This window comes from Varroa destructor, unplaced genomic scaffold (assembly GCF_002443255.2).
Source record: "Varroa destructor unplaced genomic scaffold, Vdes_3.0 BEIS01000002.1, whole genome shotgun sequence".
Lineage (NCBI taxonomy): Eukaryota > Metazoa > Arthropoda > Arachnida > Mesostigmata > Varroidae > Varroa > Varroa destructor.
The window spans coordinates 23,626,911-23,637,902 of record NW_019211455.1 but is presented as its reverse complement, the minus strand read 5'-3'; the positions used below and the strand labels follow the sequence as shown (position 1 = coordinate 23,637,902).

Genomic DNA, 10,992 nt, shown 5'->3' with positions numbered 1-10,992 from the left:
CAACTAGAGATACAAAGCAGCTCAATCAGATGTACATAGTCCGATCTCAACTAATTGATTTGTTTACTTAGTCGATACGATACATATGTATATAACTTTTTTTTCTTTTCCTTACCGAAAATAATTAGCTATTTCCTTATGTTATTACCGATAGTACCTGTGGACACAATTGTCACTCAGAAAACAAACGTACACAGGTTCCAATGGAATATCTACGGCTAATTAAAGGAAAATCGTACTTCCTTAGGGACGGAACGATGCCGTTTCGACTTTCAGAGGAAAGAACAGATCAAAAAAGAAAAGTTCGCTTTTAGTTTAATGGCACCTAATTACATCTATGTGATTCTTCTCGTTCGATGGTGCCTTTTGCTATGGTAAAGGGACACGGTAACGATATCTGCCTGTGGACCGGTCGCTACAAAATACAGTTCAGCAGTAGGAACGTTGCAGCGCACGCGTAAACCCGACGTGCGCATTTACTATAATTAATGTTAAATTGTTGCAATTATATTTTTTAACACGGCTACCGTATAAACGTATCGTAGTTTGAAAGCGGTAGGACTAGTACAAGTAGTACTAGCTAACGCCATTATACCCGTCGATGCAGTCGCAGTGATCGGCAATCGATCACGACTGCAGCAGACACGGCGAACATTATTGACAGTTCGTATCAGCTCGATATGAGTACATTCAATAGATATAATAAGGGCACTAGGGTCACCAACAATACGAGCAGCAGCTGCCAGCAGTGTTCGAGCACCGGGCGCGTTCGTAGAGCATCGTGTAAATGTAAGGTCACGGAACGTTTTTTCCTCTGCCGCCACCCGCAACATTTCGCTCTGCTGGTTGTTTACCAACGCAGCTCAATCTGCCGATGCAAATAGTCCTATGACTGTTCAACATAAGGCTACACTGATTAAATTTGTCCGCTTTGCTTCTTGACTTCAAGCCCAGAGACATTGCGCCGAAATCTGTACTGATTTTAGGAACCCAACTGTGTTAATTCACACGGTGGAATCCTAGCTCATAGAGTTCCATGCTGGAATTTCTGATTTTGGAGGCTCTTCGTCCGGGCTGACCTTTCTCACTTGACAAAAACCCTTCGATCACGTCTTGCCATTATAAATCACGAGTTGGGTGTATCAGATTCCTCGAGAGGAAATCACTTGCAATCGACTGGAAGAGTATTCTCGGTGGGACAACTGGGTTCCCCGCGCGTTGACTGACACGCGAAAGCATCAGTTTGCTTTTTCCTGCTGCAGAGTTAGTCTCAGTACATTGCTCAGGATCTGATTGTCATCGGTAGCGAGTGGTGGTTCCGTTATGACGATCAAGTGAAGCCACTGGTGGCAAAATCGACACGGTCGACAAAAGACTACTTTTTCTTTTACATCTATTATGAAACCCCTAAAGCATAAGGCTTTCAAGCGCGAAAATTTAAACTTATAAAACTATATTTTCTAATATATATATATATGTACATGGGAAAAATTTCTAGTTTTCATACGTGCATGGCGTCTTGACCTATCACCTTTACTACAGATGGATTCTCAGATAGAGCTCGAAAGTCCGATTCCCTGCATACTGGCTTGACAGAAGTCATGCCCCTCGTACCAAATCATTGTTTACAAATTCTACCAGTTTGGAATGGCTGTAGCTGTTATGCCTCACGGTGCAATTTTTATGGAAGTTCCCGTCGTTTTGAGCGAATTTCGAAGCGGCGACTGAGGTCTTCCGTGGGATACGGGAACGAAGATTGTTAACAGGAAGAGAAGAGAATCGCGCATCGAGCATGCTTTGACTAGGTCAAGTTCCTATAGATTTCTAACTGTGAGTCCTTGTATGGGATTTACTTTGCCGCACTGACATGCCGGTGCAATGTTCAGATCGAATCATAAAGTAAGGTATGTTGAAAAAAAACATCGCTTTCTATTGCGTGCCGTGTGGATGTTTACTCATGTACTCAATTTCACACTTCTCCGGTTATTTGTTTTCTATTTTTTTGTGATGAAATCGTCAGCAGAAGTAATCAGCAGTAGCATCAGTGCCAGCAGCGGCGTTGCCAACGTGCAGTGTGCTCCCCAATAAATAAGTAAATAAATACCGAGACGTCGTACTGGCATGCGAATCGTCTGCTGACGACTCTGAAGGGGTTGATGTCAGGCCCGCATAGGGCACTCAATATAAAATTGGTCATGCACGTGCACACTCGCCGTCAACACAAGGACGACCGTGTACGTAAAATACGAACTAAAGACAAGAGCACGAGAACTTCACGTCAATGAGAGGTGCCGTGTGTGAGCCCGAGAATCTCAGCAGGACAAATCTGACGCAGGGTTGGGCCCAAAGAGCAACGCGTACGAAGTTTGAGCCTGCGTTTCGTTCTGTCGGCGCTAGTCACTGCTGCCGTCGCAGCCGCTATTCGTCTCCGCGAATGGAACAGCGAAACTCGAATGCGATAAGTTCTCAAATCTGTCTGTTTTCTGCATACTGCTCACTCTTTTCGAATCTGACTCTCACGCTTCAACTTTAGTTCGTTGGCTTGTGTTGTTGGCTCGTTCTTTCGCTTGTCACGAACTTTCATTTAGAAAAATAAATATCTAACAACAATATAAACATGCAGCGGTTATCACATAGTTTCCCGCAGTTTTGGTGTTCTATGGTGTCGAGCAAAACTGCTCACATCTCTCCCGATGCTGGAGTACTGCAGCACACACAGCGCCACATTTTATGACTTGGCGCTTGCCGGCCAAGAAAGCACAAGAAAAAAAAGACAAGAGTGTGCATTTAGGTACAGACCGGCGCCGAGAGAGAGAACTTGCCGCGCTCACTGCCAAGCAACAGCGATTATAGCGGATAGTAACAGAATCGGCTCGGCTTGAACGATGTTCAACCACCGACGCTACGTTCGGCGACGATGGCGACAACGACGGACACGGCTGGCGTTAGCCGATGACGAGCCACATCGCCGCTGGCGTTGTTTCCACCAGAACCAGCGCCAGCGCTGCTTTCGACTCCACCGAATCTAGCTCGTGCTCAAACGTGGTAGTAGCTGAAGGACACGAACTAAAGATCAATTGAACAGCGCCCCGAAGAAACGAGCTTCATCCAGCAGCAAAAGCTCCGCCAGCTTTAATGTTGCAGCAACGAAACAGTTCAGGCCGAGGCCGACGAGACGATAACGACGAAGACCACGACCTCATCAACATTGTCAACAACATTCAACATTGAGCCAGTTTAGTATTCATCATCCACTTTTGAACTGAGTTCAAGACAGAACTAATATATAGATAATGTTGACTTACTACACGTTTATGCAGCGGGCAAATAGGCAGTTAGATAGCTAAGCTCGTTGACTCGTCAGCTGAATCAACCGCTGCAGCAACGGCGTAAGCAGCGGCAACAAATCTATAGCATAGAGCGAACGCTTGAGGCGCAGGCCCAGACGGCCGCTCACACACGTGCGCACACATACACACCCCCAGGAAAACATGGCGGTGCCCGTTGGCTTGCCTGTCGTAGTAGCAGAAGTCTTTTTCTCGGCCACCACCGTCATTGACTTTCTTCTCTATCTTGTCTCCGTCTTGAATCGTCTTATGGCTGGCTATAGCTGCTAGCGACGTAGTCAGTAGAGGTGGCCGGACCGCTGTAACGCAAGTACCAGTGGCGACTCGAGCGGCGGTGGTGGCGACAACATCATGCACGCAATCATTCACCGCTATCTGTGCTCAGAGCTCTGGCTTGGTGGGCGCCGCTGCCGTTCTGCAACACTTTTCCAGCATCGCTGTTACGGCTGCTGTTGTTTGTCGGTCCTCGATCCTCTGTCGCCGCTGGTGTAGCTCCGTTTTGCCGATCGTGGCGCGCCTGAAGTGCATGCGTATTCGCGCAATCACAGCCAAGGTAAAATTGTTGTGGTTGACGGTTCAGAGTGACCGGGTGCTGCCGACTGTAGAGCCTAGCGAAAACGGAGGTAAACAGCAAAGTAAACGACACGCGCCCATCGCTTCTACTGATGACGGCAACAACGGCAATCAACAATGGACATAGTGCCGAGGCTACGTATCGCAGCGACGATAACACCCCACCCTATCCCTCCGCCGCCCCACTTCCCCGTATATGGCAAGATGATCGTCCTAAATGGGCGTCAAGTGTGTTTTGTTCGGAATTTCAGAGGCGGTGAAAGAGGCAATGAATAAACCGACAACGAATTGAGCGTACTACATCACCAGGTTGAACGTGAGCGGCACTCGCCAATTCTATCTTAGCCTGCTGCATGAACGCATCGGTGCTATTCAGGATTAGTGTTGTTTTGTTCGGGTAAAATGGTCACGTACGAGTTACCGTACACTTATCGATTTCGTGTAGGGAACACCAGGGGGCCGCTGTTTATCGAGCTACTAAACAAAAAAAAAAATTGGTTAGAGAAAAAAAGTCGAAATGCTGCGGCCTCGTAATAACGATCGCAGTACGGTAATAATTAGCATTAGATTTTGTACATATAACTACTAAGAACAGATACGCCCCCCCCCCCCCCCTCTGAGGCAGTCGGTACGGAGTCTGTACCTAGGACAACCCGACAGGCGCCGTTTTGCGAAACTCGAATTCTATGACCTGTTGCCTTTTTCGTGTCTTCCTGATTATGTCTGCAGCAGGCCATTCCGTTAGGGGCAGTTATCACCAGTCCAATAGTAAACGTTAGACAAGCCTTAATAGAAAAGAAGGACGCATGGAAGAACTGTGACTTGCTGCTTGGTGACGTGGTCAAGCTCAGAAGAAGCACTCGAGTTCTACGAATTGTCTCGTGACATTTGCGTGAGATGAATTTGCACGATCGCTTAGTTTACGAAACGACGTTCTCAATATTAGTTTAGTTAAATGTCCTATAAGCCTGTCTCTTATCCGGTGGCCGGAGATATACATAAAAAATAGGGCCTTTCCAATGAACGAGTAGTTCCGTATAGTTCAGAATTCAGTTATTATTAGACAATCCAATAATGATCTAGGTGATAGATCGATGTACAAAGCAGCTCGTCGATAGTGTCAGAGTTGTTGAGCGAAACATTACAAACACTAAACACTTATATGAAGATAGATCTTACCATATCGTTCATCGTTTACAATATGAAACTGTTAACATTGTGTAAACGGCATATTCCGGAAACATACAGAACATCCATACACGTATGCCATAATAGTTTAGGCCGTTGTATATTTTATCATCTGATACATTATTGGATCGACGGTTTGTAAGAGATCAGAGGCAGTTTTCACAGAGACGATCTTTTTTCCTTCGCAATGATTAACATATAATAATCGGTTCCACACTCTAAACTGAATAGCATTATGGTCGGGATTGAAACACACCAACGAACGATCGGACTATTCAAAACGCCAGTCCAGCATTGCAGTGTCTGCGATAGGTCCATTTAAGTAGCCAGGCGTCGCTAGGTCAGCCATCTTTCCCGGTACCGAATGTGATGGATACGGTAACTTGAATTGCCGCCTCTCGGAACGACGAATCGAAGTCAATGTCTGCCCATCGCTGTCTACGTCTATTTTTCCAGTGCCCGGTCAGTTCCGATCACAATAATTATCGATGCATTATATCTATATAGGATTTAGCCATTTTATATACGATTCAACATACTTGGAGGTGCGCTGACACAGGTATTATTGATTAAAATATTTTAGTGACAATTACTTTCCCCTTCTATGTTGCTGTTACTGCTACTATTGCTTGAAATAAGTTGTTGGTGTGGCACGTTTCATTTACGCGTCGTATTGTTGCTGCGGGCGCTGTCGCAGTAAATTCCACGGCAGGCGTCTGTCCAACACAGGAAGAAGCAAAAAGTAGTGAAAGAGCAAAGAACGCTCCCCAGTGGCCGGTCCGCCAGCTCCGGTCGAGTATCAACGAGCGCCAATCTCGGCAATCAACAAACGAGCAAGCAATAAAGCCAACTACTTGAAGCCGCTGGCTGCCGACAAGGTGCAACAGAGAAGCAGCGGGCAACAAAAATGATAATGTTGATCACAGGAAGAAGACGCCAGAGTCAAGCTGAGAGTTGTAGCAAGAAGAGGTAAACAAACGCGACAAAGGCAATGGCGAGCGTATCGAACTGACCACGAACAAATCATCGAAGATGTGTCGTTACGACGAGAAAGATACGGGTGACGAAGTAGCGACAGTGGCAGCACTGACGCCGGGGGCAGAGCTACCGCTGAGGAGATGCAGCCGCAGAACAATGATGGGAAAAGGTGACGAATCGACTAATGCTGAAGTTGCTCATCTCCATCGGCGTCAGTAATAAGTAATAATATGGATATGTTGTATAGCGTATGGAGAGGCCACCGTGAAAGTATAGGAGCTGCAGCCATGATGGTGGTAGCCGACGATGACGTTGCGGCAATGATCATGGTTAATGTGAGGTTGACCCGGCGGAACGGAAGAAGGCTGGAAGCAGGTTCTCTTTAGTAGGGAACAAAGGCAATTCGACAGCAGAAGACGAAACAGAAATTCGTGCTATACCGTCTAACATTAATCAGGACGATGCCATCGACAACGTCTTCGGACAGGTCATCGTTTTATTTATGTATCGGATCGGTAAAGAAAATAGTACATTTTAAAGACATCAGTTCTGTACACTTTTGCTTTGGGCTGCCTGCATACAACAACAGAAGTACCCATATGTTATTATAACGCAAGGTTGAAAAACCAGCTATAGTAAATACATAGCGACATCGCTGCACGACAATGCACCCGCCAAATACAGGAGAAGACCACAAGAGTAAATACATAGGTAAGTTTTGTTCGACAAGTTATGCCGGTGACTAGAACTTGAGATCAAAATAGACAGGTCATCGCTGGTTTCCAGAATCGGCGTCGAGTCCGCTAGCGTCATTAAAATCGTGGAAGGATCTACAGTGGTATGTATCGGGGAATAATGTCATAAGTCTTACGCGTTTATGACGCTTGCTGTTGACTAGTTACTATGTGAAGACTCGAAGTACGGGACATTGCAGCTTCATAATGATGACAATTCGATTGTTATTACTGTAGCAAAATAACACCTCATTCAATGTATTGGTCGTCTGCCTAATCACTCGTGCCGTACGTTTATTTTTAAACTGAGAAAGCCTTCCTATTTTTCTTCTCCAGTTCAAGCGTTAATTATATGAATTTGCTTAATCTTTTTTGGCACAAGAAAACGATACTAACGACTAATAAGACGCGATAATAATCTAAGTTCAAAATGACTGTTCTTGAGTAACTTTTAAATAATAGAGAAACCAGTGGAACTAAGCCTTTCTGTGGGGAATCTTATGCGTCGCCCGGTGCTTAAACTAGATTTGCTGATGTAAGGCTGTGACTAGAAACGGTCTTTCAGGACTGCACGGGCGTTGTTTAGATAATTTGACTTGTCTGCTTAACCCTCTGCCGTAATGGCCTTTAATGGCCTAATGTAAAGATATGATGTTAGCTGAAGACAGAGTCACAAGCAACATGAGTTTAGCAGGGTGACAGTGCTGAGAATTTTACCCTTACGCAAAAAAAGAGGCACCGTCTTCTTTTTTGTTAAATTTAAATTCTTGATAATTATGAGCGCAATTATAAAATAACCTCTAAGCAGAGCCAAAAAAAAAAACAGTAATGGTAAGTGTTTTTGCACTAATTTAATAACGCGTCTTTGATACGCAGATCGTTGAAAATATTGGGTAAACCCTCCGTTGAGCTATTGGAATAAGCACGTCTTCCCACTAAGTAAGTTTTTCCGCACTGAAAAGTTAAATCACTAGTTACTAAATTGTTAATTTAATAAATAATAATTAATGGGCGCGCGTTACTCTGAAATCTATTTGCTTTCCTTGAAAATAGGGTCAAGCCAAGCAGTTGAATGGCAAACTTTATAGCTACATAAATAGAGTCATATCGTTTATGCAAAAACTTAGGCTTAGTCAAATTGAAACATAATATATATATATATATACATAAAGCGGACTTTTAATCTATCCGGTGGGTGATTCCGTGTTTGCGTGGCCTCATCTCTCATCACCTACTTCATCGACCACCTGATCCCCGTCCCCTGTCGATGCTGCCTTTTCTTCCCTTTGCCATTGCTGCCACGAAATAAGACGCACGAGGTGTTAGCCTTGAACACTCATGTGAGAATGGAATACATGAGAAATGTTATCATCAGCGGTGGCAACGGGTGTTCAACAATGGTTATACTACACATTAGCACAAGCAATGATTCGAGCAGGCCGTCGAATGGTTGGGTGGTCCTCATCGGTCCTTCGTGGAAACCGCCGATACGGTGATGCAGTCGTTGCCACTGCCGCTGCCGCTGCCGCTGCCGTTGTCGTACTAACCGAGGCACCGTCAACGCTATTGTCTGCTCTCGCAGTTGACTTTCTGCTGTTGATTTTGTTGTTATTGTCGTCGTCGTCGTCGTCGTTGTCGTTGTTAGCGATGTCGACTTTTTTGAGGCTTGTCTGCTGCTACTGCTGGATCTATATGTGAAGTCCACTGGAAGGGCATCCTTCGACATAGTGCTTCACCGCTACATCACTAGCGCCAGTCTCTCCATGTTGCCGCCCAACGCGCCGCCGTTGCGCCCGCGCACACCGCAACTCATCGCTACCACTCGTCGTTTCGTAACGCTCGAACGCTCTTAACAGATATCCTCACGCACGACCTGGTAAGCGCACAACAACGACGGCAACAGTGAACAACGCGGCAATGACTACGACCGAAGCCGCAAGAGCAATTCAAGCCATGGCGTCAACAATGTAAACGTCGTCAATGAGGACAACAACACACAAAAAATGATCAGAGAAACACAGTAAGATTTCGGCAAAAGTCGCCGGAACGGCCGACTACGCCAGTAGACGCTATATCTTCTACTTCTAAGAGCTATAGAACATTCGTAACGGTGGTAGCCATAAGCCTTAATAGCCCAAGTGGACTTGTTGCCATATAACAAGACGGCTATCAAGCAGCAACGGCGGCGACAGTGGCAGCAACAAAAGTTTATCAACCGCATGGAAGTAATGAAAGCAACAAGCACACATCGAAGCAATACATTAAGGCTGCAGCTGCAATTACCGTAGCGGTAGCGGCAGCAGCTGCATCGCAGCGGCATCATCCTCGTTCGTCCACAATAGCGTTTTTGTTGCTATTTTGCCTATTTGGTGTTGTTGTTGTTGTTGTCAACCGCTGCAGCTTCGGCCAGAACACTCGCTGCTGGTGATTCGGTTCCTGTTATTCTATCCCGCGTAATCATGTTAGTAATAAAAATAAACAACAACTCAGTAGACGTTTGGGTGTGTATGAACCATCATCAATACGAGGATGCAATATAGGTGGTAAATAGGAATCGCGAGATAACTAACGAAATCAACCCGATTTAAGTCATCATTAAATTGATACAAAAGCTCTCTAGCAAAGTTTCTACAGAGAGACAAACAAACGTATAGACCGACAGCTTATTTAGGATGAGCACCGCGGCAGAAACGAGCGAAAAAATGCACTCAATCTGAAGGGTAGCAATGAGTGCGTAGATCCGTTCATCGAACATTCACGGTAATAGCGAACGCACACAGTCACGGCTACAACAGCAGAGTATGACCGAGCGAGCACGTTAAACGGGATGACACTTGACAGATGCACGTGCGAGCGTGCAGGTACGTAAATATCCCGTTGTATTGCTATGGCGTTCGTTGTGGTGAGCAATATTAGCTATATAGCTATCCATCTCGGAGGGTATGTATTGCTTCGTACCCATCAGAATATCACGTTCTTCGTATCAAAACATGCACACTGCTACTCAAGCTCTAATGATTCCAAATTCGTTTTTTGTTACGCACAATAGTTTCAGCAACAACGACAGCAACAACCAGCCCTAAATATCACACAAGAGCTCAACTTTACTCAGGAGTAAACGTCCTCAATGCGTCCTTAATATTTGCGGCTCCTTAAGATACCCGCTTGCAGATACAGCCTATTTGTGACAGAGGTTCAATTCGGGAGTTAACCCATTGGCTCTATTTTTTGCATTGAATGATCAGAACTTTTATCGGTTTACCACGGTCTGTTATCCACGCTTTGCGTGTTGTTTAGTTCGCAGCAATTGAAAAGGCCGTATAACTACTCGGTTATTTCTCTAATTCCTCAAAGCCAGTATATCCAAAGAGCAAATGTATTCGACTAAAATAAACAAAATTATGATTACTTTTATGAACACGAAATAATCTCCTAATTGAAACACGTATATGCATATACCTCTTCCTTGAAGTTCTGCTTCGAAGCAGCCCGTAAGCATAGTCTAATTAATGTTATTTCCTCGTATTTCGTTCGAGGTTTAACGGACTGGCAAAGCTAGCGACTGCACGAGTGACAAAAGCCGTTCCTGCTAACAAAGCATCCTAAAGAAAAGCCTTCTTCCAGGAAAAAGAACATTATATGAGTACAAGCAAGCCCAGTTTGCCCATCGAATAACACGACACCCCGATGTAGATAGTAAGATACGCCATCTTTAAAGATCCAATTCAATCGGAATATATACTAATACGAAAAAAGTATAATAATAATAATTATTAAAAATACACAGGTACTCCTATACGAGCCAACAGGCGACCGCTACAGAGCGGCCGCTTAATTCTGCTTGCTACCGATAAGAGCCAAGCTGGCTCGCTTTATGCTAGTGGAAGCGATAAGATGACAGCTCATATAGACGCAATAGCGACAAGCTTGGCTAAAATCCTTGTCCATAGCAATTCGCTCCTATTGACGTTCGACGAAGGGAAGCCAATGAAGCGGGTTGAAGGGCTTCCACGACTCACTAAGGGAAGGAAATAGCTAACTGACGGGCCACAGTTTGGAGGTACCTCCGGATGCACCCCCCACACGTGGTTCGCTTCTCAGATGACGAACTCGGACACGACAAGGCTGTATGACAGTTGTCCTCCCAAAAAGCTGAGTCCGCCAGAATCGTT

The 10,992-nt window shown here is 45.1% G+C and overlaps 1 long non-coding RNA gene across 1 annotated transcript; it reads right to left on the bottom strand.

Moving 5' to 3' along the window:
• Positions 1–6,562: 6,562 nt before the first annotated feature.
• LOC147757546 (uncharacterized) lies at positions 6,563–10,950 on the bottom strand. The gene is made up of 2 exons (XR_015321522.1): positions 7,998–10,950; positions 6,563–7,774 (listed from the first exon to the last, which is right to left on the bottom strand). It is a non-coding gene; the product is annotated as an uncharacterized LOC147757546 (long non-coding RNA).
• Positions 10,951–10,992: the final 42 nt, after the last annotated feature.